We start from the raw sequence: 22167 nt of genomic DNA, 5'->3' as shown, positions 1-22167 counted from the left end.
TATAATTTGCAGTTCACATTTGTCATTTGAAAAGTTATTTATAATAAACATTCATTAACTGTAAGTTTTAAAGTAAAGAGACCTGATATGCTTTAATATTATTTGGTCTTGGTCATTAGCTATTTTAATGGCGTCTAAACCTTATTTTTAACTTCCGGTAGGGTAAGTTATGGTAATCGCAAAAAAACGAAAATGAAAATTTTTATATATCTTACCTTTCAAAGGTTTCTTAATATTTGGCATACCTTAGAAAAAATGGATGTGTGTGTGTGCGGATACAAATTTTCGTCGACGATTTCAGGAACATCGATCAACCGATTTGAATAATTCAAAAATCATTCTATTCGTATTGATAAGGAGACGTGGTGATTAGTTTTTGGCGAAGGCAGGTCTAGCCGTTCCGAAGATACAAAAAATGCCACAAACGGTAACTCAGTTTTTAAGAGAAGGGAGCGCCGATTTCAATAATGCAAAAAACATTTTACTTGTATTGACAAGATGAAAAACTGATTAAATTTTGGGGAAGACAGCTCCAGCGGTTATGGACTCTCAATAAAAATAATTTAAAAAAATGTCATTTGGCGGTCCAAAAAGGTTTATTGGACTTATGTACATCAAATTATCAGATATTTTACAGAGATTTTAATAATGTGTACTCATTTTATGTAATTTTTTTTGGGTTCCGTACCAAGATTTTTAATTACGGTACGGTTCCAGCAATTTGCCTTAGGGCACGATGTCATGCACGCCAAGGGCCAAGGATTAGTAATTCAAGAAGAGAAACCGTAAACAAAAGATAATATTTGGTATTTACAAAATGTTATGGCTCGTCTCCATTGCACGAATCCGTACGACGAATCTGTTCGCAAAGTGCACGTGAGAACACGAACACAAGATTTTCCATGCGCATTTGTGCAATGGAAACGCACCATTATAGTGTGACACTTGATAAAAATAAGTGTGCGACTTTAAGGTTATGCTGGCGTTACTAAAAAATTCGTACACTGCCAGTTCCTATAGTGAAGCGTCGCGTTAAGCTTTATTATTATTTTTAATAGTGAATTTGTCTTATTTTTATTATCAGTAATTAAAAAAATCAAGCTATAAACACATATAATTTTTGGTATTCAACAAAATGTCAAGTAATAAAATGTGGCACTCATTAGAATGTGCGTTATTAAGGTTATGCTAGTGCAAATAAACATCCGTACACTGTCAGTTCCTAAAGTGAAGCAACGTGTTAAGCTTTATTATTTTTATTAACAGTGATTTTGTCTTATTTTTATTAATAGTAATTCAAAAAGTCTAACCATAGATTGAGATAACATTTGGTATTTAACAAAATGTAACGTAATAAAATGTGATACTTATTAAAATGTGCGTTAATAAGGTTATGCTAGTGCTAATAAACATTTGTAAACTGTCAGTTCCTAAAGTGAAGCAACGTGTTAAGCCCCATTATTATTTATTCTAGATCATTAGCTAGTCGATGGTGTTCTACCTAGACAAAATTAGAATACGATGTATTCAAATATTAGAATACGATGTGTTCTAGTCTTATTTTTATTATTAGTAATTCAAAAAGTTAAAACATAAACAAAGTTATTATTGAGTATTCAACAAAATATTAAGTAATAAAATGTGTCACTTATTAAAGTGTGCGTTATTAAGGTTATGTAAAAGTGCATCTAAAACTGGCAAGTGCAAATCAAATTTTATATGGAAATACATTTCAGCAGCTAAATAAGGTAAAAGTTTTATTGTTTCAAGCAGAAATTATACTTTTAAAATAAACAGATTTTTTTCTAAATAGCTAAATTTCAAAATTATAGTTGAAGTAGATTTACACAAATCGGTATAAGTATAAGCAACTGCATACTTATTTAAGGAAAAATCCCACTCAACTTTCTTATATTATACAGACATAGTCTCAAAATATTCCATCATCTTAAAATTTGATTTGATATGTTTTGTGTTTCTCCAAAATCGCAACAGTCGTCTGATTGAAATGTATGACGAATATACTCGTCAATACACTAAATTCTGCCATTATACTTGTCAAGCACACATGGTTAATCAATTTCATTTTTAAATACATACTATCATTTCATTTATTAAATGTTGTTAAAAACAATTACTAAAACTATGAATTTTTATTAAAAAATTTATTAAAAAATATTTGTTTTTATTTTTATTTATGTTTCTTCTTATGTTCCCGCAGAAGTTCATTTTTTACGAAAATATCCGAATTGTATTTCCTCGACGTTTTAAGTCATTCTGAATACATTGAGACCAAATTTGGAAAAAGTATGTGTGTGTGAGCCATTTTTTGACCTTTTATCAATGCTTTCCCAAAGAACGGATGAATCGATTTCAATAATGTAAAAGCCATTCGATAAACTCGATCAGGGATCGCTTTGGTTAGTTTTGCGCTATGATGGGCTGAGCAGAATTAGCAGAGAAGTGCAAAATATTTTGTCCACATTCTAAATCGATTTTGAAAATTTAAAAACGATTCTAAAGGTATCATTACATTATTGTTTCATATTTTTGATGGAAATCTTTTTTTCGGACTTCAGGCTCAAAATAATATTTGAGCTATATGTATATAATACCGTCAACCCTCCTATAACGCGGTACTCTGGGAGTGAGGTTTCTGTACTATAGAGCAGTAATTGCGGCAGCCGTTTGATAATTTTTCATTTCAATATTTGATAATTTGAATTACTTTAATCATTTCTATAACATGGTTTTCGTTCAACAGCCTATAAGTTTAGGGACCGATTCTGCCGCATTACAGAAAAATATTATGGCAATGTCATGTTATGCTCCAACTACTATACATTATGCTACTAAATCATACTGAATACTGTCAAAATGTCATGTATTTGCTGTGCATTCAGGCGTTTTACACATAAACTGTAAAGTCACTCGTATGTTATGAAGCAGTGTCAGAAACATCCTGCTATCTAAGATAATTTTTTGACATTTGTGCGGTTTCAAGGTTAGGTTTTGTATCTGACAACCTGAGAAATACACCTGACTGCACACCAACCACATGGTCTTTTCAATATTTAGTATAGAAAGTTTTTCATAACATGGCCCTGCTATAACATTTTTCTGTTATGCGACAGAATCCGTTTCTTAATTTCATTATCGATTGTTTTATCTTATACAATATGCCATATATACAAGACACTTTATATAACAGCTGTGTCATGACTATTTAAGAGAACGTTTTAAGAGAACCGGAAATTTTTTTTGAAGGCAATAGGTTTTTAATTCGGTTTTTGTTTAATTTCTTTTTATCATATCATTATATAAATTATTCAATAAAAACTAATTAATAACTGATTAATATGTTTTATCATATCTTTATATGTCCCTTCACTTCAATAAAAACCAATAAATGTCATTGGTCTCCATATAACTGCGAGTTCTGCATTTTGTACTGGTTGTGAGTTTCTTACAGGACAGTTATCATACAATGCGATAGTCGATTTCCAAAGAACGCCCTACGTTATCGGAGGGTTGACTATATTTACTTCTTAGACTACCTAACAGCAATTTCATAAGTCGGATGTACTATTTGTACTAAATTCGAAATTATATTTTACTGCTTGTCACTAATAATAATGAGCAATTCGATTGGGAACCTATGAAATACAAACGAAGCCGATTGAGAAGTGGGCACAACTTTTCCTGAGATAGAAAAAAGGTTAAACATTTCTTTTTCGTGATCGAGGATCACGTACTTCTTCAGAATTCGTAAAAATTCTTATAACACATTTACCGTCAACACCGTACGCGACTTCATACAAGACGTAAAACTTTTTTGATAAAATATAAGATCATGAACAGAAGTAAAACTACTCCGTTGATAATGTAGTTTGGTGAAATTCAATTTCGAAGTATTGATTATTTGTTTTCCGTAACGGTTCCAAGCTAGACATTAGTATACAAGATCATCGAATATACATAGATACTATATTATGGATTATGAATTAAGTTATTTTATAACTGAACTAAATGTAATTAGGTCCCGGGTTCGATTCCACTTCGAGCAGCTTCTTGTCAAGCAGTATTGACAACGATTTTCAAGTGGAAATATATATAGCAATATATTTCCAACTGAAAATACCCCTCCCCCGCCATTGCTGCACCAATAAAAATATTCGCTCTATTACAGAAATTTTAATAATGCATCATAATAATATATAATACTTAGAGATAATATGATAATATATAATACAAGAGATTGTCAACAGTTCGGGGTTTGTCATATGTCGAACAGACTCTTATTAAGTCAAATCAGCACAACAACTTATAGGGCTCTAAGTTCTGATTGAATTGATTTTGAATTAAAAAAAAGTAATTACTCCTTACATTTGTACTACTAAAATTTGACAAAATTCCATTTGGAAAAGGTGCAGATATTAAAATAAATTTTTACATTTAAAGGTAGAAAAAATTTACTGATTTTTTATGCTTTGCGAACTTAACTTACATATTGTCAATTTTTATTTAATGTGTCATTGAATTATTAATATTAATTTCATGTACCAATGCCAAAATGCCAATTCATCTATAAAGAAATGGATATTTTTATTTGTAAAAATATTTTAGATCTAGAATTTCAAGTGGAAATCGATATCACTACCGATTGATGTCTTGTTAACTCGTATCACGAGTTAAATTAGTAATCGATAAATTAGTATTATTATTATTTTCGCAAATTACGTAAAAAAAATCCGATTTTTTAATCTTTTTCTTTATTTGAATAGAGATCAGAACTCAAAGATTCTGAACTGTTGTGATGAATTACTTAAAATTAGGTCCTTATAGATGACAACCCTAAACAGTTGTCTTATGTCTATGTGGTGATTTTTTTTTATTAATTTTCTGACTTATTATTAATGCAGCAATGTCTGGTTATTTTAATGGAACAAGGTAATATTTTCAAGTGAAAACCGATGTTACTACTATTTGATATCAGGCTGCTCGAAGCGGGTTTCGGAACCGGGACCTTTGATTCAAATCCCGTCACTCTAATCACTTACTTATGGGTAAGCACATTTTTGTATATAATTATTTAAATAGGATTCTGTACCATAAAATAATTATTTTCAAATTTATTCCATTATTTATTATATTGGCAAATTTATTAAACATATATCAATTTGGCTATATTATATTATATTATAATCGAATTCATGTTTATTTCAGTTTATTAACTTCCCGTGGGGAAGTTTTAATAATCGGCCAAAAATCGAAATTGAATATTTTTTAATTTCTTCATGTTTTGAAGGTTTCTAAGGGCATACCTTAAAAGAAGTTTAGAAAAAATGGATGTGTGTGTGTGTGGATACAATTTTTTGTCCACGTTTTCTGGCGCACGGATCAACCGGTTTGAATGGTTAAATAATATTCGAATCCTATTAATAGGGAAATGTGTTGATAAGTTTTTGGCAAAGGCAGGTTCAGACGTTTCGAAGATACGGAGCAAAGAATGCAGAAAATAAAAATCGTGGTTTTGAGAGAACAAAGCATGCCATTTGAATGATCCAAAAAATATTCAATTTTCGTTATGATGGGGAGAAGTGGTAGTTAGATTTTGGCAAAGGTACATATAGAAAAAATTCAGTTTTTGAGAGAACTAAGCATCTTATTTGAATGATTAATAATTTAATTTCTTCTTGTGTTAACGAAACGATTGCTTTTGAGGAAGAATTTTTTTTTAATTTTTAAAAAATATTTTTTTTACTTAATTTTATTCTTCTTTCATTTATTCTTCTTTATTCTTTATTGCATTACGGTACGGGAAGTTCCAGAGGCACGATGCCACACACCACTAGTTAATATTTATTTTGGCTTATCTATTGTACGCTGATTTTTATTGAACTTATTTATTGAACAATTGATTTTTCTGTTCTATATTAAAATAATTTGTGCGTCCATTAGGATATTTGATGAAATGTGATATATTGCAACATAAAAACAAGCTTTGGTTTTAATAAATAAATTTAATGCAAAGCCGTCAATTGAACTAAATTTAATCTTTTTCATTCGTAAATCAGGAATGTGAAATGAATGGCATGAACATATATATTTGATAATATGCAAATGTATTGGTTGAAGTGCCTTTGGGCTTCCTGATTTATTAATAGATCTTTTAAGTAGTTCATTTTCAATGTTCTTTGTGATGTAATTATACGCCCCACATAAGCATTATGATTATATAAAATATAAAGTTAAAGACTTCCAGCAAAGCGGATCTACCGCACGAATTCTCCAAGTTAAGACAAAGGCTATATTCTGAATCGTTTCATACGCTTTGAATTAAATTACTTAATCTTAAGTTTGTGTATTTTGGACATGAAACGGCTACCCTTAATTTTCGCCCGGCCCGCGCTTACGTACATCCGAAGGGGTTGCCTGCATTTGAAGAGAGCTATGTCTTTTCGTACGCCCTCTCGAGTTGTTTACTTTATAAGCAAGTTGAGAGATATCTCCTGGCACGATTAAGTGAGCCACAGAAATGAAGGTTTGCTTAACCTCTTTCGACTTCCTTTGGCAATATTGGCAGAAAGACGGGGCTGGTTGCCGCAAAGCATTTTTTTTACATATTACTTTAATTTTGTAGGTGATAAAATACTATAGTGGACAGCATTATCCTTGATTGTAAATTGTTATAACTTATCAATTTATTAATAAATTTTATGTTAACTAGTTAACTGTTATTGGCGAATATACTCATCATGCAGGGGTGGCAGAATTTTGAGTATTTGCTAGTATATTTTTCATGGGTATAAATTTATGTTAATTAATCATTTGCTAATAAATTGATATTTTTAAAAAATATTTAGGGTAGGACTATGACTGTACAAAATAAGTAGCTATAAGTGAGCAAGTTGCGTGAAATTTCCGAAATGTGGAAATAATATATAAGGTTGTTTGGAAAGTCACTTTGTTTTTTAACACAGAGGATTTAACTATATTTTTTTAAACCCAACATCACACTTGCGAGTATAATTATAATATAAACGAAAGCTTATATTTTAAGGTTTGTATGTAAAAAATTATAATCAATTAATCAATTAATCAATGTGGAAAAAATATATAAGGTTGCTCGGAAAGTCTTTTCGTTTTGCATCGCAGAGGATTTAACTATATTTTTTTGAACTCAACTTCACACTTGAGCGTATAATTATGATATTATTTGAAAGTTTATATTTTAAGGTTTGTATGTAAAAAATTATAATCAATTTCACGCAGTAGTTTTTGGGGAGTGCCACTTGGAATACGGAAAGAATTGAGAATATTTTACTCTTTGCTATAGAAAAAAAGTGAAAATACGGTTCAAGTCAAAGTGAAATTGACCGATGTGTATGGAAATGACGTGTTGATAGTACGACGGTGCCAAAACTGGTTTGGTAAATTTCATTTCTGGTATTTTGATGTCCAAGATGCACCATTTCCAAAAAGTACGGTTGAAGCTGATAAAAACGTGAGAAAGACATTAATTGATATAAACCAGCAAAAAACAATATATGAGATCTCAATGAATTTAAATTTATCAAATTTAACAGCTCATGATCACTTAAGAGGTTTGGAATTTTTCTCGAAGCTCAATGTATGGTTCTTACAGAAAGAAAACTGTGTCGTCGCACTGACGTCAGCGATTCGCCCTTGAAAAGTTTTGAAAATTATCAGGTTTTGAAATCATTAGAAAAGTCAAATGGAATGTAAAGAATACAATACATGCATTTGCCTATAAAACAAAGAACCTGCTCAAAACAGTTTCAAAGCCGAAATTCGCCAGAAAAAAGTGATGCAGTATGTTCGGCGAAATTTTAAAGGAGTTATTCGTTTTTCAGCTTTTCCAGGATAATTTAACTGTTAATTTGGATGCTTTATGTCATCAGCTAGATAAACAAAACCATGTACCAAACTAAACAATAAAAAAGGTCACAATTAACCCGCAAGCAAGGTATAGTATTGCATCAATACGACGCAAGGCCTCATATAAGTTTGATCAATCGCCAAAAGCTTTTACAGCTTGAATGGGACCCAATTACACATTCATCACATTATCAAGGCCTATCATCATCAGACCATTATTTGTTCCAGTCACTAAAAAACATTTTAGGCGGTAAAACCTTTACCTCAAATGAGGAGTGCAAAAATCGCTTCGACCAAAAAATTTATGATCTCGACATTGTGCTAATACCAGAAATATGACAAAAGATGTTCGATCAAAACAGCCAATACAGAATTTATTAAAGTGTTTGTTTATTGTACGAAAATTACGTTTCAAAATGTCTATGATTAACGAAGTTACTTTCGAACAACCCAAATCTTACAAGCCAATTCTGTGGTAAAATAGACGATAGCATAGCATTGTTATGGCACAGCTATGTTATACTTATTTTCTTGGAACTACAAACTATTATTATGCTATCTATTTTCTGTGCGATCAGCCGTTTTTTAGATATGAAGCAAACAACAAAATACACAAACATCAAAAAAAAAGAATAACTGTATCTTTGTGATGCACATTTATATCATTTTATGTGTAAAATGACAGACAGGACAGCAAATAGATAACTATTTTTACAGTTTTTAGTTCCAAGAAACATGTATAACATAGCGTTGCAATAACCAATAGACGAAAATAGTTTTGTCTTTTGCCGAAAACCACTCTTACTTTCTTACATTTTTATGCGTAAAATTTTCTTGAGTTTTATCCATTTTGGGCTTAAAATATATGCTTATGTTAACAAAGAAGTATGTTATAGATATAACATTTTTCTATTTTGTGAAATAAACTCATATTTTTCATTCGAAATCTTACCAGTGCAACTTGCTCTGTGATTGACACAAAACTGTACGATGTGAAAAAATACACTTAACTGGGTAAATTTTTTTGACAATTTTAATTATATTTTGTTTAATGATAAGGTTCATGGTCTTAATGAGCATCCTATAATGTCACAATTTTAAAAGTTTCTAAATTTCAATTGTTTTTGATTAGGCCGGTCATATACACATATCGGTAAGTTTCTGCAAATTATTAAATTAAATCTGCAAAGTGTTCAAATTTTATTTAAATTATCTAATGGCACAAGTTAGCGTAACTCAATATACAGTATAGGTATACGTGAAGAAACTGCAAGAAACTCCTCCATTTAAACTTTGAACAACGGGATTTTCTCTTTGGTAATTCAAGTATTTTCTTACGATGCAGTATTTTTCTGATCTTGGCTTTAGCACTTTTTAATTCTTAGTGCATTGTGATCTCAATACTTTTGTTTGTGTTCAAATACTACTTTCTAACAAACACGGAAATACAAAGAAACTTCATCCAGACAAACGGGGTAAGTTATTTAGGAGTTCATTTAAAGCAGTTTCTTACTTTCGAAAGCTTTGGTGATTTTGTACTGAATTCAACTATTTTGTATGTAATTCGTCTAATATGTTCTAAAATATGAAAATAAACAGTCAGGTATGACTGTTTGGGGTCGCTCGTAGGTAAGTGGCTAGAACGATTGGACCTGAATCAGAGCTCCCGGGTTCGATTCCGTTTTGAACAGTCTGTTGTCAAGCAGTAGTGACAACAGTTTTCACTTGGATATAAAGATAAGATAGCAATATGTTTCCAAGTGAAAAATACTTCTGACTCTGCATTTCTGCATCAATAAATATTTGTTCTAACAGAAATTGTAATAATAATTTGTCATACGGAGTTGGGGCAACTGTTTGGGTTACCATCTGTAGCACAGACTAGTATTAAGTCGCTAGTATTATAAATCTGCACAAAAACTTATAAGACTCATTAGTTATGATTGTTGTTTAAAATAATAATAAAAAACGTATAACAGTTTTATACATACGCTTCATTAAACATGAAAATGGCCCTTCTGCAAATTACTGCATGAGGTTAGCAAATCATCACAAATGGAAAAGAATTGGGCTGTTTCTAATAAAAATATATTAAAACTAGAATAGAACAACCATTGGCCACAACATAAGCCAAATTAAATTTTATAAACTATTTCGAATCACATAGTTTTTATAAATGCATTTAATGGAAAATTAGTCCGAAAGTCAGTGTTGGCTCCGAAAGTTAACTAGAGATAACACATTAACTTCAGCACTCGGAGTTTTACTTTACCTTATCTATTTAGATCTGGTGATAATGCAATTACCTAACTATTTCTAGTTTCGCAATTCGCCCAAGAGTTCAGATTCGCAAATAGTGCGAACGTGCTTCTTGCTTATTAGACGGGATTGATTTTTTGCATTTGATCTAAAAAAAAGAGTAGACACATCGAAATCTCAAATATGCATTTACCCTTTCTAAATTATACTTTTAACAGAAAAAATTAAATTTAATATTTTAAGATATATTTTTATTTATATAGAATTTTCCAAAAAAGTTATCAATGCCGTGAGCTTGAATATAACTAGTAGTGTGTATGGCATCGTGCCTTAAGGCAAATTGCTGGAACTTCCTGTACCGTAACGAAATGTTCGAGGAATACTGAATGTTTTAAAATAGATTATTATTAATAATGTAACATTGTCTAATATTTATAAGAATTATATAAACTGAATTGCAAAGTTGAAATTATTTGTTAGAACTATGGTCAGAATTAAAAATAAAATCTGAATTATTTTCGATATACAAAAAAATTTTTTTTTGAAAAAAAAAGTTGAAACAATTTTTTTTTCAAAATCAATTATTGTGTTAAGACAAGCAGAAAGTTCTTTGAATCATTTAAATCGGACGCGTAGTTCTCTCAAAAACTGCCATTTTTAACACATTTAGTTCCATATCTTCGAAATGGCTAGGCCTGCCTTTGCCAAAAACTAATAAACACTTCTCCCAATCATTACTAATTGAATGTTTTTTAGATCATTCAAATCAGATGCTCCGTTCTCTCAAAAACTCGATTTCTATTTTCTGCACTCTTTGCTCTTTATCTCCGTATTTGCTGGACCTGCCTTTGTCAAAAAGTAATCAGCACATCTCCCTATCAATAGGAATCGATTGTTTTTTGAACCATTCAAATCGGTTGATCCGTGCGCCCGAAAACGTGACTGGAAATTTGTATTCATACATACATACACACACACACATCCATATTTTCTGAGGTATGCCAAAATGTTTAGAAACTTTCAAAACGTCGAGAAATGTAAAAATTTTCCATTTCGATTTTGGCCCATTACGATAACTTACCTAACGGGAAGTTAACAAGCAGAAAGTTCTTTGAATCATTCAAATGGGACGCTTAGTTCTCTCAAAAACTTCCAATTTTTGCACATTTAGCTCTGTATCTCCGAAAGCGCTGGTCCTGTCTTTACCAAAAAACTAATCAACAGTTCTCCCCGTCATTACGAATTGAATGTTTATATAATCTATAATTGATTCTACTGTTACTATTTTTAAAAAAGTAAAAGACTTGAATAGTTCTTGAGACTTGGCGTTCTGCATTGGCCAGAAATTAAAATCAATATTAAATTTTATAAATTTGATATTCAAAGAGCGTCTACAGATATTTATCCAAATAATAGTTAAAAGACCAATAACTTTTGACTTTGAAGACCCATATACAAATTTATTAATACCCAGAAAAAATATTTTATGAACGGAACTCCCCATTATTTTATTTAACAAATGAACATGAAAAAAATGTTCATTTTGATGACTCTTTTTACGAAAAAAAAGATTATGTTTCTTAAATGCAATTTTAATACTATAAGATTACAGTTCTCTAATATTTTTTTCCTCTAACGTGATTCAGAAAATGATTATGCATCTTTAAGGCGAAAATAAACTAGGAACAAATTTTCTGAACTCGGCAAACCTTTTTATGTCAATTTGCTGCGAAGGTTTTGAAAGAATTCTTTTCCTCAAACTTTTGCTAACATTTTCAACTCAATACAAACTAAATATTCGAATATTCGAAATATAATAAAACCGACGCGGTAAAGTTTTTGAACTTCTCAAAACATGAACGTACTGAATCGTCCGTGGGTCATCCGCTTCGGAAACTCCACGGAAACCCTCTGAAAATGTTGAACTTTTTCAAATCTCTAGAGAAATATACAATCAATTGAATAAAAATTGAACGGAGCGGCGATGATCAGAAAATGATATATTTGCTTATGTATATAGGTTTATATATATATAAACTAGTGGGACGCATGGCATCGTGCCTCAAGGCAATTTGCTGGAACTTCCCGTACTAATTTTTTTTTTAAAGATTAACATTTTTGAAAAAAAAATTACTCTGAAAAAATTAGATTTTTGAGAAACTATAAATTTTTGACAATAATTTACTTTTTTTTGAAAAATTAATTAAAAAAACATTCGATTCGTATTGATAATAAGACGTGCTGATTAGTTTTTGGCGAAGGCAGATTTAGCCGTTCCGAAGATACGGGGCAAAAATTTCCCAAAACGGTCACTCAATTTTTGAGAGAACGAGCGTCCGATTTTAATAATTCAAAAAACATTTTACTTGTATTGACAAGATGAAGAACTGATTAAATTTTTAAGAAGGCAGGTCTAGCGGTTATGGACTCTCAATGAAAATAAGTTAAAAAAATGTCATTTGGCGGTCAAAAATGTTTATTGGACATATGTACATCAGATATTTTATAGAGATTTTAATAATGTGTACACATTTTGTATATTTTTTTCGGGTACCATGATTTTTAATTGCAGTACGGGAAGTATCAGCAATCTACCTCAAGGCATGATGCCATGCACCCCACTAGTTTATTATTTCCTTAAGAATTATATATTTAATTTGAAAAAATAAATATAAACAACAACCATGCTGAACTATGAAATAAAACTAACAGTATTTTGTTTTATCAAAAATTCGATAAATGCAACTTTTCATCGATTCTACTGTAAGATGCATCTATTTTAATCAGCATTTAATCAGCTTTCAGCAATCTTTCAGAATATGGATTTTTTTTTCTAAATCATACTAACTTTTTTTTATTTATTTTATGTGGTTTCATTCGATCATTAAACTTGTTACATAGTTACACACTTTTATCAATTTCATTAATTTGTAAATTAGTAATTTAGTAATGCAATTGTAAATAATTTTGTATATATAGCAGTATTAAGTTGAATTTACCACACCTAGGGCAGAAAACTCATTGTTAATTCAATATTACTGCTGGATATCTAAATTTTGCCTTTGCTTCTCATAGATTTTCCAATTACATTACATTTTATTCAAACTTGTTTTTATATCAGCACTACAATGGAAATATAAGTTTGCTCATGGCTTAGTACAGAGAAAAAACTTTGATTTGGAGAAAGTGTTTATTTTCGGTCTTATGAAATGTACATAGATCGGGGTAAGAAAATTTAATTGCTTCTTACATTTTTCATGCAGTTTGATAACTTTTAATTTTTTTTTTGAAAAAACTACTGTAATATTTGTCAACTAAATACAGAGCTGTAATAATAATATCCGATAACATGAAACCTTTTTATTATGTATTTTTACGAAACAACGACAACATAAACCTTTAAATAAGTGGAAACGTGAGGAGTAACTTTAAAATTTCTTTAACGGCGTCGTTCCATTTTTCCAATATTAAACAGAGCGTTCTCACAATGGTTTTGCAGTCACATCTCGTATTCGCTCATGGGACTTGGATGCTGGGTCCTGTACCACATTATCACAAATTTCCCATGCGGCTTACCTTATCACAACGTTGTATAGATCGCGTTACGTACATTTTGTGGATAATATCCTTTTACAAACACAATGCAAATAATATGCTCATATTAGTAATAATTGAGGGTCTTAAATTCAAGTGTTTGTTTAAGTGGTGTTGAGAAGTATAATTTTTAATTGATTCATGATGAGGGAAATCTGGTGCTTACGATGCAAGATAAAGTTAACTGGAAAGAGAAATATCTTGAATCCGTTTCTGGGAGGAATAGACCAGTTGATTGGATCAAGGAAAAATACGACAGGCAGGATCAAACATGTGCTGCAAGGATTAACATTGGAAGAGATTTTTATAACATTCGAACGAAATAAATATAAAGGTTGAGATATTCCAATTTCAGCAGTGCAATTAATCAAAAAACATTATCCGATTAGAAGGCTCAAAAAATGACCAGAAATGCTGCAAACTTAATTTAAGCAGTGTATAATTATTCAAATCGGTTGATCCGTGTTCCTGAAATCGTGGACGAAAATTTGAATCCGCACACACACGCGCACACATACACATATATACACACACATACACACACACATACATCCATTTTTTTAAGGTAAGCCAAAACGTTTAGAAGGTTTTGAAATGTAAAGATATGTAAAAAACTAGTGGCAAATTGCTGAAACTTTCCGAACCAAAAATTATTTTTTGAAAAAAGGTTAACATTTTTGAAAAAAAATTACTCTGATAATATTAGATTTTTGAGAAACTATAAATTTTTGACAAAAACTTGCTTTTTTTTGAAAAAAGACTTTTTGAAGAAAAATTTATTTTGAAATATTTTGGAAGTTCTGAACTTTTTTCAAAGTAATCGTACTGCTTTCACTGCACAGAGACGAATTAACAAAGCGCGTAAGCGCCGCGTCGCCGTCTAACGGATAAATATTGGTACGGAACCTATAGGAAGGTAAACAAAATTTATACTTATTGTTAAAATCTCTATAATATATCTGATAATTTTATGTGCGTATGTCTAATGATAATTTTTGACCGCCAAATAGCATGAATTATTAAAATCGGACGCCCCGTTCTCTTAAGAACTGAGTTATCTTTTTTGGCACTTTTTGCCCCGTATCTTCGGAACGGCTAGACCTGCATCCTCTAAAAACTAATCAGCACGTCTCCTTATCAATACGAATCGAATGTTTTTTTATTTATTCAAATCGGTCGATCGGTGTTCCCGAAATCGTCGACGAAAATTTGTATCCGCACACACACACATGCACACGCACACACACACACACGTACATCCATTTTTTCTAAGGTATGCCAAAATGTTCAGAAACCTTTGAAACGTAAAGATATATAAAAAAAATTATTTTCGATTTTTTGCGTTTATTATAACTTACCGTACGGGAAGTTAAAAATGTCTACTGTGGTATTGCCTTGGACCATAGACTTATTTCACAGTTTTACATCCACTCATGATTGTTAGTTGATGTTTATGACGAAATACAAATAAATTTGAATATTACTTTAAAGTATAAACTAATTCGAACCTTACATAGTAAGAAATGGAAGTAATATATTTAACAAGCGTATCTATCATTCGTGTGAATCATAATATTATAATATGCAAACCAGCATACTATAAATGCAATGTTGATAATTTGCATATTCTCATAACCGATCTGGTACAAACAAGGGGCAAACGGTATTTAAAATAATTTTTTCAGACACATTACAGGTTTTGTAGTTCTAGCAAAGTTGTGGCATGTAACCGCGTTCTTCTATGAAAACATGTGTGTATTGTGAGATGCGGGTGTGCATATAAGGATTTGCATAACACGATCTCTGGGTGTTATAAATATCATAAGCCGGTAGCATGGACTATGGAAATACATTGTTTGCAACGGACATGACGGAAGGCTTTGCTGAATTTCCGCGCGAAACCACGCGGTAGGATTCGTGGCGTCGGAGCTACAGATCAGATGCAATTGATCATGATTTAATATCGATATACATCATTTGAAAATATTAAATAGACAATTGAAAACAACTTATTTAGCTTCTCGAAGTAGAAGTATTTAGACATTTCAAGTCATTCATTTGGAAAAAGTATGTATGTGTGTGATATTAGATGGTAATCGTATTAGTTTTTTGCGACGATCGGTCTACCATTTTTTCACTATTTGCAAAAAAGCGCAAAGTGTTTCGACCACGTTTCAGTCAAAAATTTTTATCCGATTTTGAAAACTCAAAAACAATTTTTGATAAAGTTCGACCAAAATTGAATGTTTAAAAAATATTTTTTTTGACATTTTTATGATCTTATAATTCACCGTCTTAATGAACTTGCTAAAGTATTATGAATCTACGACATTGGACAAAATTTTTTAATTTTTGTCGTCATAAATAAAAGTTGCTAAATCTCAATTTTTTGAAAGAAGTTATAAACTCACCCAAGTATGTCCCAAATTGGTTGGTTTATACAGATTTGGACATGAACACAGTTAAGGAAGAAATTGAAAAATTCAGTCTGAGATACAAGGATGGTTCTGTATTCTAATACAGAACCACCCAAACATCATGGCCAAAAACTTAATAAAAAAAACCATGGCATTGACCGGTTCAGAAGAAAACGGCCCCTTTTTGATATTCTTTAGTAATCCTGTAATTTGTACAATTACTAGTGGACTTTGTTTAAATTTTTTCACATCAGGACTACATCTATAAGCTAAACATATCCAACTTCGAATCGGATCACCACTGGGTGACCATTCGATCTTTTTACCTTATTTATGAACCATTACAATTATGTTGTTTATAACGACAGATTGTAATTCATAAATGTAAATAAAAAAAATCTCAATTTTTGTATTCATTAAATCGATTATTTACACATATCTGGAACTTTCCTCGAAGTGAAATGAGTACTAGTTCAATATAATGATAGCAGCGACTGCTTATATTCACATCAATTTTTTTCTCCAAATCTAACTATCAATATAGGTTTTGAACTTATTTATGTAAACAGGTTACAAGCAAAAATATAATCATAGCAATGCACAAAATTTAGGCAATTAACATTGTATAAAAAGCTGGTTATTTTGTTTTCCTCTAATCATTAATAGCATTAGAATTCACCTCGTGGTCTCTTGGTAAGAATTTGGACGGTAGTTATATTAGCTTTTCACATGAGATTTTAGATTTAAAATGTGATATCTATATGAAATAGTCATCTAATCATTAAGTATAAATATGTATTGGCAATGGTAGAAAATAACGTGGACAGATAAAATAACACTTAAAGAAGTACTGAGGTGGGTGTAAGAAGAAAAAACTCTGCTGATTATGATCATTAATAGGAAAGGAAACTGGATTGAATCCATTATACTAAAAGAGTGCTTCCTATGCTCATACACGACGTCGTCGAAGGTTCAGTAGAAGGACTATCATGACTAGAAAGAAGAAGAATTGAGTTAATTGACGACTTACGCGAAAAGAGAAAATACAGACAACTAAAAGCAGAAGCACAGGACTATCAAGCTGGAAAGCAGACGTCTGTAAAGGAAAACGTGTAAAAGTAATAAAAACGTTGTAACGAAATACTAATACAAATTAAAATAAGGGAGGTGGAGGGAATCACTAATTTTGTGGTGCATCATGGATATGTCTTCGATCAGATAACCATTTATGGAAAATAGTTATGTATATAAAAATATCAATTCCATTTGTATAAAAATATAAATAATTTATTGATTATAAAATTTCATAATATGAAAATGACAAGTGATTTTGTTCCTGCCTACATTCCAAGCTTGCTTGATTCCCCACATACTCCCCGCCCAGTATTAACCTCATCAGTTTAAAAATACAGGTAAACACGTTATAAATATATAATGGGAAAGCAGATTATAGCAGTATTGTGGTACTAGTTTCATCCAATGGTATACATGACAGTTTCGTCGTTATGGTTCTGAATATAAATCACGTGGTGACTTTCCTGAATCTCGATGTCTTGGTAAACCTCGAAGATTCAGCCTCGATCTACTGTATTTATTTTTATTTCTATAATATTTTGGGTAAACAGATTGCGTTCTGTAAGAATATGGATTTTTGCAATGATTATAATAATCTTTTCGACTTCTGTAGCCCTTTTGATCATACGAGGTCTGTTCAAAAAGTACCCGGAATTTTCGTTTTTTCAAAAAAATATTTATTTATTCGTCAACATTAATGTGGTCCCCTTCAAAGTAGTCCCCCCCAGATATAATACACTTATGCCAGCGTTTTTTCCAATTTTCGAAGCACCCCTGATATTCACTTTTTGATATGTCCTTGAGCACTCTCAGCGATTTTCTTCAATCGAGGAAAAACCGCCGTCCTTTCATGGGTCTCTTCAACTTTGGGAATAGGAAAAAGTCACACGGAGCCATATCTGGTGAATTGTTGCACTTTGCAACACTTTATTTCATTTTTACGCAAAATTTAATACAAATTTTTTGACTTTTAATTCTTCCATTGTAAAAATCGCCGAGCTCAGAAAAAACACGTCTAACCTTAGCGACTACCACAGACAAAGTAAACAGTGAATATAGCTGAAAATTTCATCATACTTTAGGGGCATGTATACCAACACAATAAAAAAAAATTTTGACAATCAGACACTCCAGACCCGCGAAATTTAATTATTAGTAATTCCGGGTACTTTTTGAACACACCTCGTACATCGAATCGGATGTGATTCGAAGGAGAGCGTATTAAATAGTCATCATCTTGAGCAGATGCAGTTCCAAAGTCTTATGCATCAAAAGACGATTTGATGAGTTAACGGACAAGGAGAGGTTGAATGGCGATTCCAATTAACTATTTGATAGTGAATTCAATTCATGACCCAAAGTCTAGGCTCAGAATTAATTTTTGTGTCAGCAATAACACTGAGGTCTGGGTATACAAAATGAGTAAACCTACGGAAGTCCGGTGTCAGTAGAGTAAATGCATTAACTCGGGATGACCCAAGGACTGGAGGTACTTTTTAAGTAGCCACTGAAGACTAGTGATTATGGTGCTGCACCAAAGTCTATATTTTTTAATTCCCGATTCATGCTCCTTTTCTGTCTTCATCACAAATGTTGTAGGTCACCAGTATGGAAAATAGTTATGTATATAAAAATATAAATTACATTTGTATAACATTATAAACAATGTATTGATTATAAAATTTTATGATATGAAAATGACAAGTGATTTTGTTTCTAGCTACATTCCAAGCTTGCTTGATTTCCCACACATTTATCATTATTTATATGAAATAGCAAAAATAACTTTCCAAGGGCGTTGCTGAAATGTATATTTTTTTGTTAGATCAGTATTAGGCCAAATATCCAACGATCATCTCACTAGATTAAGAAATTGCAATGGCTAGATAAATTAATTTTTGCATCATCTATGTCAGCTATTTATCCATATTCAATGGATATTTTATATAGTTTTCAACAATATTATATGTTTGTTTCTAATATTGTTCTCTTGCAATTATAATATATAAAGAACTTTTCTATATTTGTCTTCATTTTGAACAAATTTTAAAGATCATTTTTAGTTCCACGTTTTTGTTTTTCAATCGTCGACAAGGTAAGAGCCGTTTGTGGTAAATGGACAGATGGAACAAAAGGGCGTTACATGTTTTGTCCATCATCAGGTTTACAAAACTCTAAACCTCTTATATCTTTCTTCTTAGCCGAAATTCACGCCACAGCCCTGATCCCAACATAGCTTTCAGGAGTTCGAGCCGGCTATGAACGAGGGCGTTGCTTGAATATTTCCGCTACGGTGTGAAACATTGTTCCGCGACTGATACACCGAAGGCGAAAATGTGATGTTTACGATATCGTTTTGTGTTACCTAGAACCCAGATAGTTAATAACGATCATATAAAACGGGAACGCGGTGCTGTATAATGGGCGCATTAAGAATTATTGCGGGATTCGATATTATATTACAACGGCAACGGCTACACCATTATGCGGAGTCTATAATTAGGAGTGAATTTAATACCGAGCAAATGTAATACACCGAGCATAAAAGCATTTGAATAATAGTCGCGATATGGATTTAAGGATTTTTATTTACTATATGTTGAAACATTCAGACCATCGAACTTTCTCAACTCATGTACTTTCAGGATGTATATACGTTTAATTGTAGCTGTATATATATATATATATATATATATATATATATATATATATATATATATATAATATAAAGAAGCCGGATCGGTTAGGATTTGACTCCGCTTTAGAGAGGAGTTATATCCGCTTAATAACTCCACAACTCCGACAACTTTGAAACATAATACTTGACACAAATGTGTTCTCTAGTGTGTTGTTAACATATCTGAGGATTTATTAAAAGTTTGGAAATTGTTTACAAATAGTTCAAACATTTTTGTTCATTTTATTATAATAATTACTATTTTATGCATTTCAATATGCATAGAAATCTCAAATTGACAAAAAACTTGGGAATCAAAATCAACTTTGTAATTAGTTTTGAAGAAAAAATATAGAATTCTACGAATATGTTTATTTTTATATGAAAATAATGCAGTGAACCTTATATATGAAATAAGAACAAATCTTTCTGTATAATATTATTCACAAAATAATAATACCTCACATTCTTTTATTATTTCCCTTTCAAGAATTAATTATACATTAGGTAGTTTGATTAATATACTATTACTTTTACACAATTATAAAATCATAATTGTGTAAAAGTTATAATATAATACTAAATATTTTTTAGCTGTATACCATTGAAAGAGTTCATTCACGGACAAACATTATTGTACACAGAATATAAAATACAAAATAGCATTATTTTAAGACATTATATACCTGGAAAGTCCTAAAACTGCCTGTGAGACGAGAAAAAAACACTTCTTTCGACCCAAATCTTTGTATTAGTAAAAAATCTCAAGCAAAGATCGGCGCATGTTAACAGATTTAGTATCAGTTTAGGGAAATCGGATATGACAAATCTTGTGAGACAACTCCACTTGGATTCACTCCGAGGGAGGAGTTGTATTGGAGTGATAACTCCGGAGTGAGTTACCCATCTCTAATATGTACTATGTCTCATAAGATCACAATAATTAGTGTTGTTTCGACTGTCAGTTCATATTACAGGAATGCATTTTTGATGCCACTCTCTATTTCGTAAGCATTTTACGCCAATACATCCTGTTTGTTAATTTTGTATCCAATCATTCTGAATTATTTGACCATAAAATTGAGATATGTACGTGAATGCAAAATTTGTTGTTTGCCCAAGTATTTTTGTAACGAGCTTCACTGAATTAAGAATAATAATAAAATAATAAATCTTAAAGGCTTTTAAAATAGATCTGTTTTAATGTTATCTAATAGGGTAGAGTGGGACTTAAAGGTACGCATGTTCACCACTGTTATTTCAAAAACCACTAAAGTTAAGAATTTTTTAACAATAATATAATATTTAAAAGAAGGGGGAAAAGGTGTATAAGCAGCCATCACCTCGATTATTACGACGTTTCTTTCCATAACAAAAGTATTTTCTTTCGTTGTTTGTTAGTTTTTTTGGTGATAAAAACTGTTGTTTAGTTTACAAGACCTCAATATAATTTTTAAGTGTACGTTATTTAAATATTTGACAAGCTTTATTGTTATATTTAAGTTAGATCCAATAGATTTTTATATATCCTTTTTGAAAGCTTACATTTTGGTGGGGTAAAAAAGACCATCGGAGCTTTTACTCTGGCAATAAACAAATAGTAGATAACTAAGTAAATTAAGTTAAAAATATAAATGTTACAAGAGAGAAGTAAAATAAATAGCTACTACAACTCTGGTGATGATTATTTTTGATGAAATACCAGATCTAGGTTATATACATAGTGTTATTTCTGTAAAAGAAGTACCCATGAAATTTATATTTTGCATTGATTGAATAATGTAGCTAATGTTTTGTAAAATTACTTTAAAATAAAAATAAGACATTGTTTCTGCATTATTTTTATATAAACCTTTATTCATTCCTTCTTCTAAAAAACTAGGCACCAAATGTATAGTTTACTTTTTTGGTTGTAGACCCCGCGGTGACGTAATTGGTTCTGACGTGAACTAGCACCAACTAGACCCAAGATTGATGTTTCGCCCCGGCCAAGCCCAAAATTAGACAGCATGATGTCAAATTTCTACTTGAGGTTATAAGTCTCTATAGAATTTTAAATGAAAATCATTTTTCGTGGGCATTGATGCCACATTCATATACAACTATTAGATATAAGAGCTCTTATTGCCACACATATGAGAATAGGTTAACCGATGGGTTGACCCCGAAAAACATAAGATTTATTCTTAAATTAGCAGGTTATGGGACAATGTTATTTCAATTAGTTCGGATTGCTTTTGAAAC

The sequence above is a fragment of the Ctenocephalides felis genome, unplaced genomic scaffold (assembly GCF_003426905.1).
Source record: "Ctenocephalides felis isolate EL2017-DRISC unplaced genomic scaffold, ASM342690v1 CF-g0.4_SCAFFOLD_00845, whole genome shotgun sequence".
Lineage (NCBI taxonomy): Eukaryota > Metazoa > Arthropoda > Insecta > Siphonaptera > Pulicidae > Ctenocephalides > Ctenocephalides felis.
The sequence above is the reverse complement of the archived record's forward strand: the minus strand, read 5'-3'. Positions refer to the sequence as shown.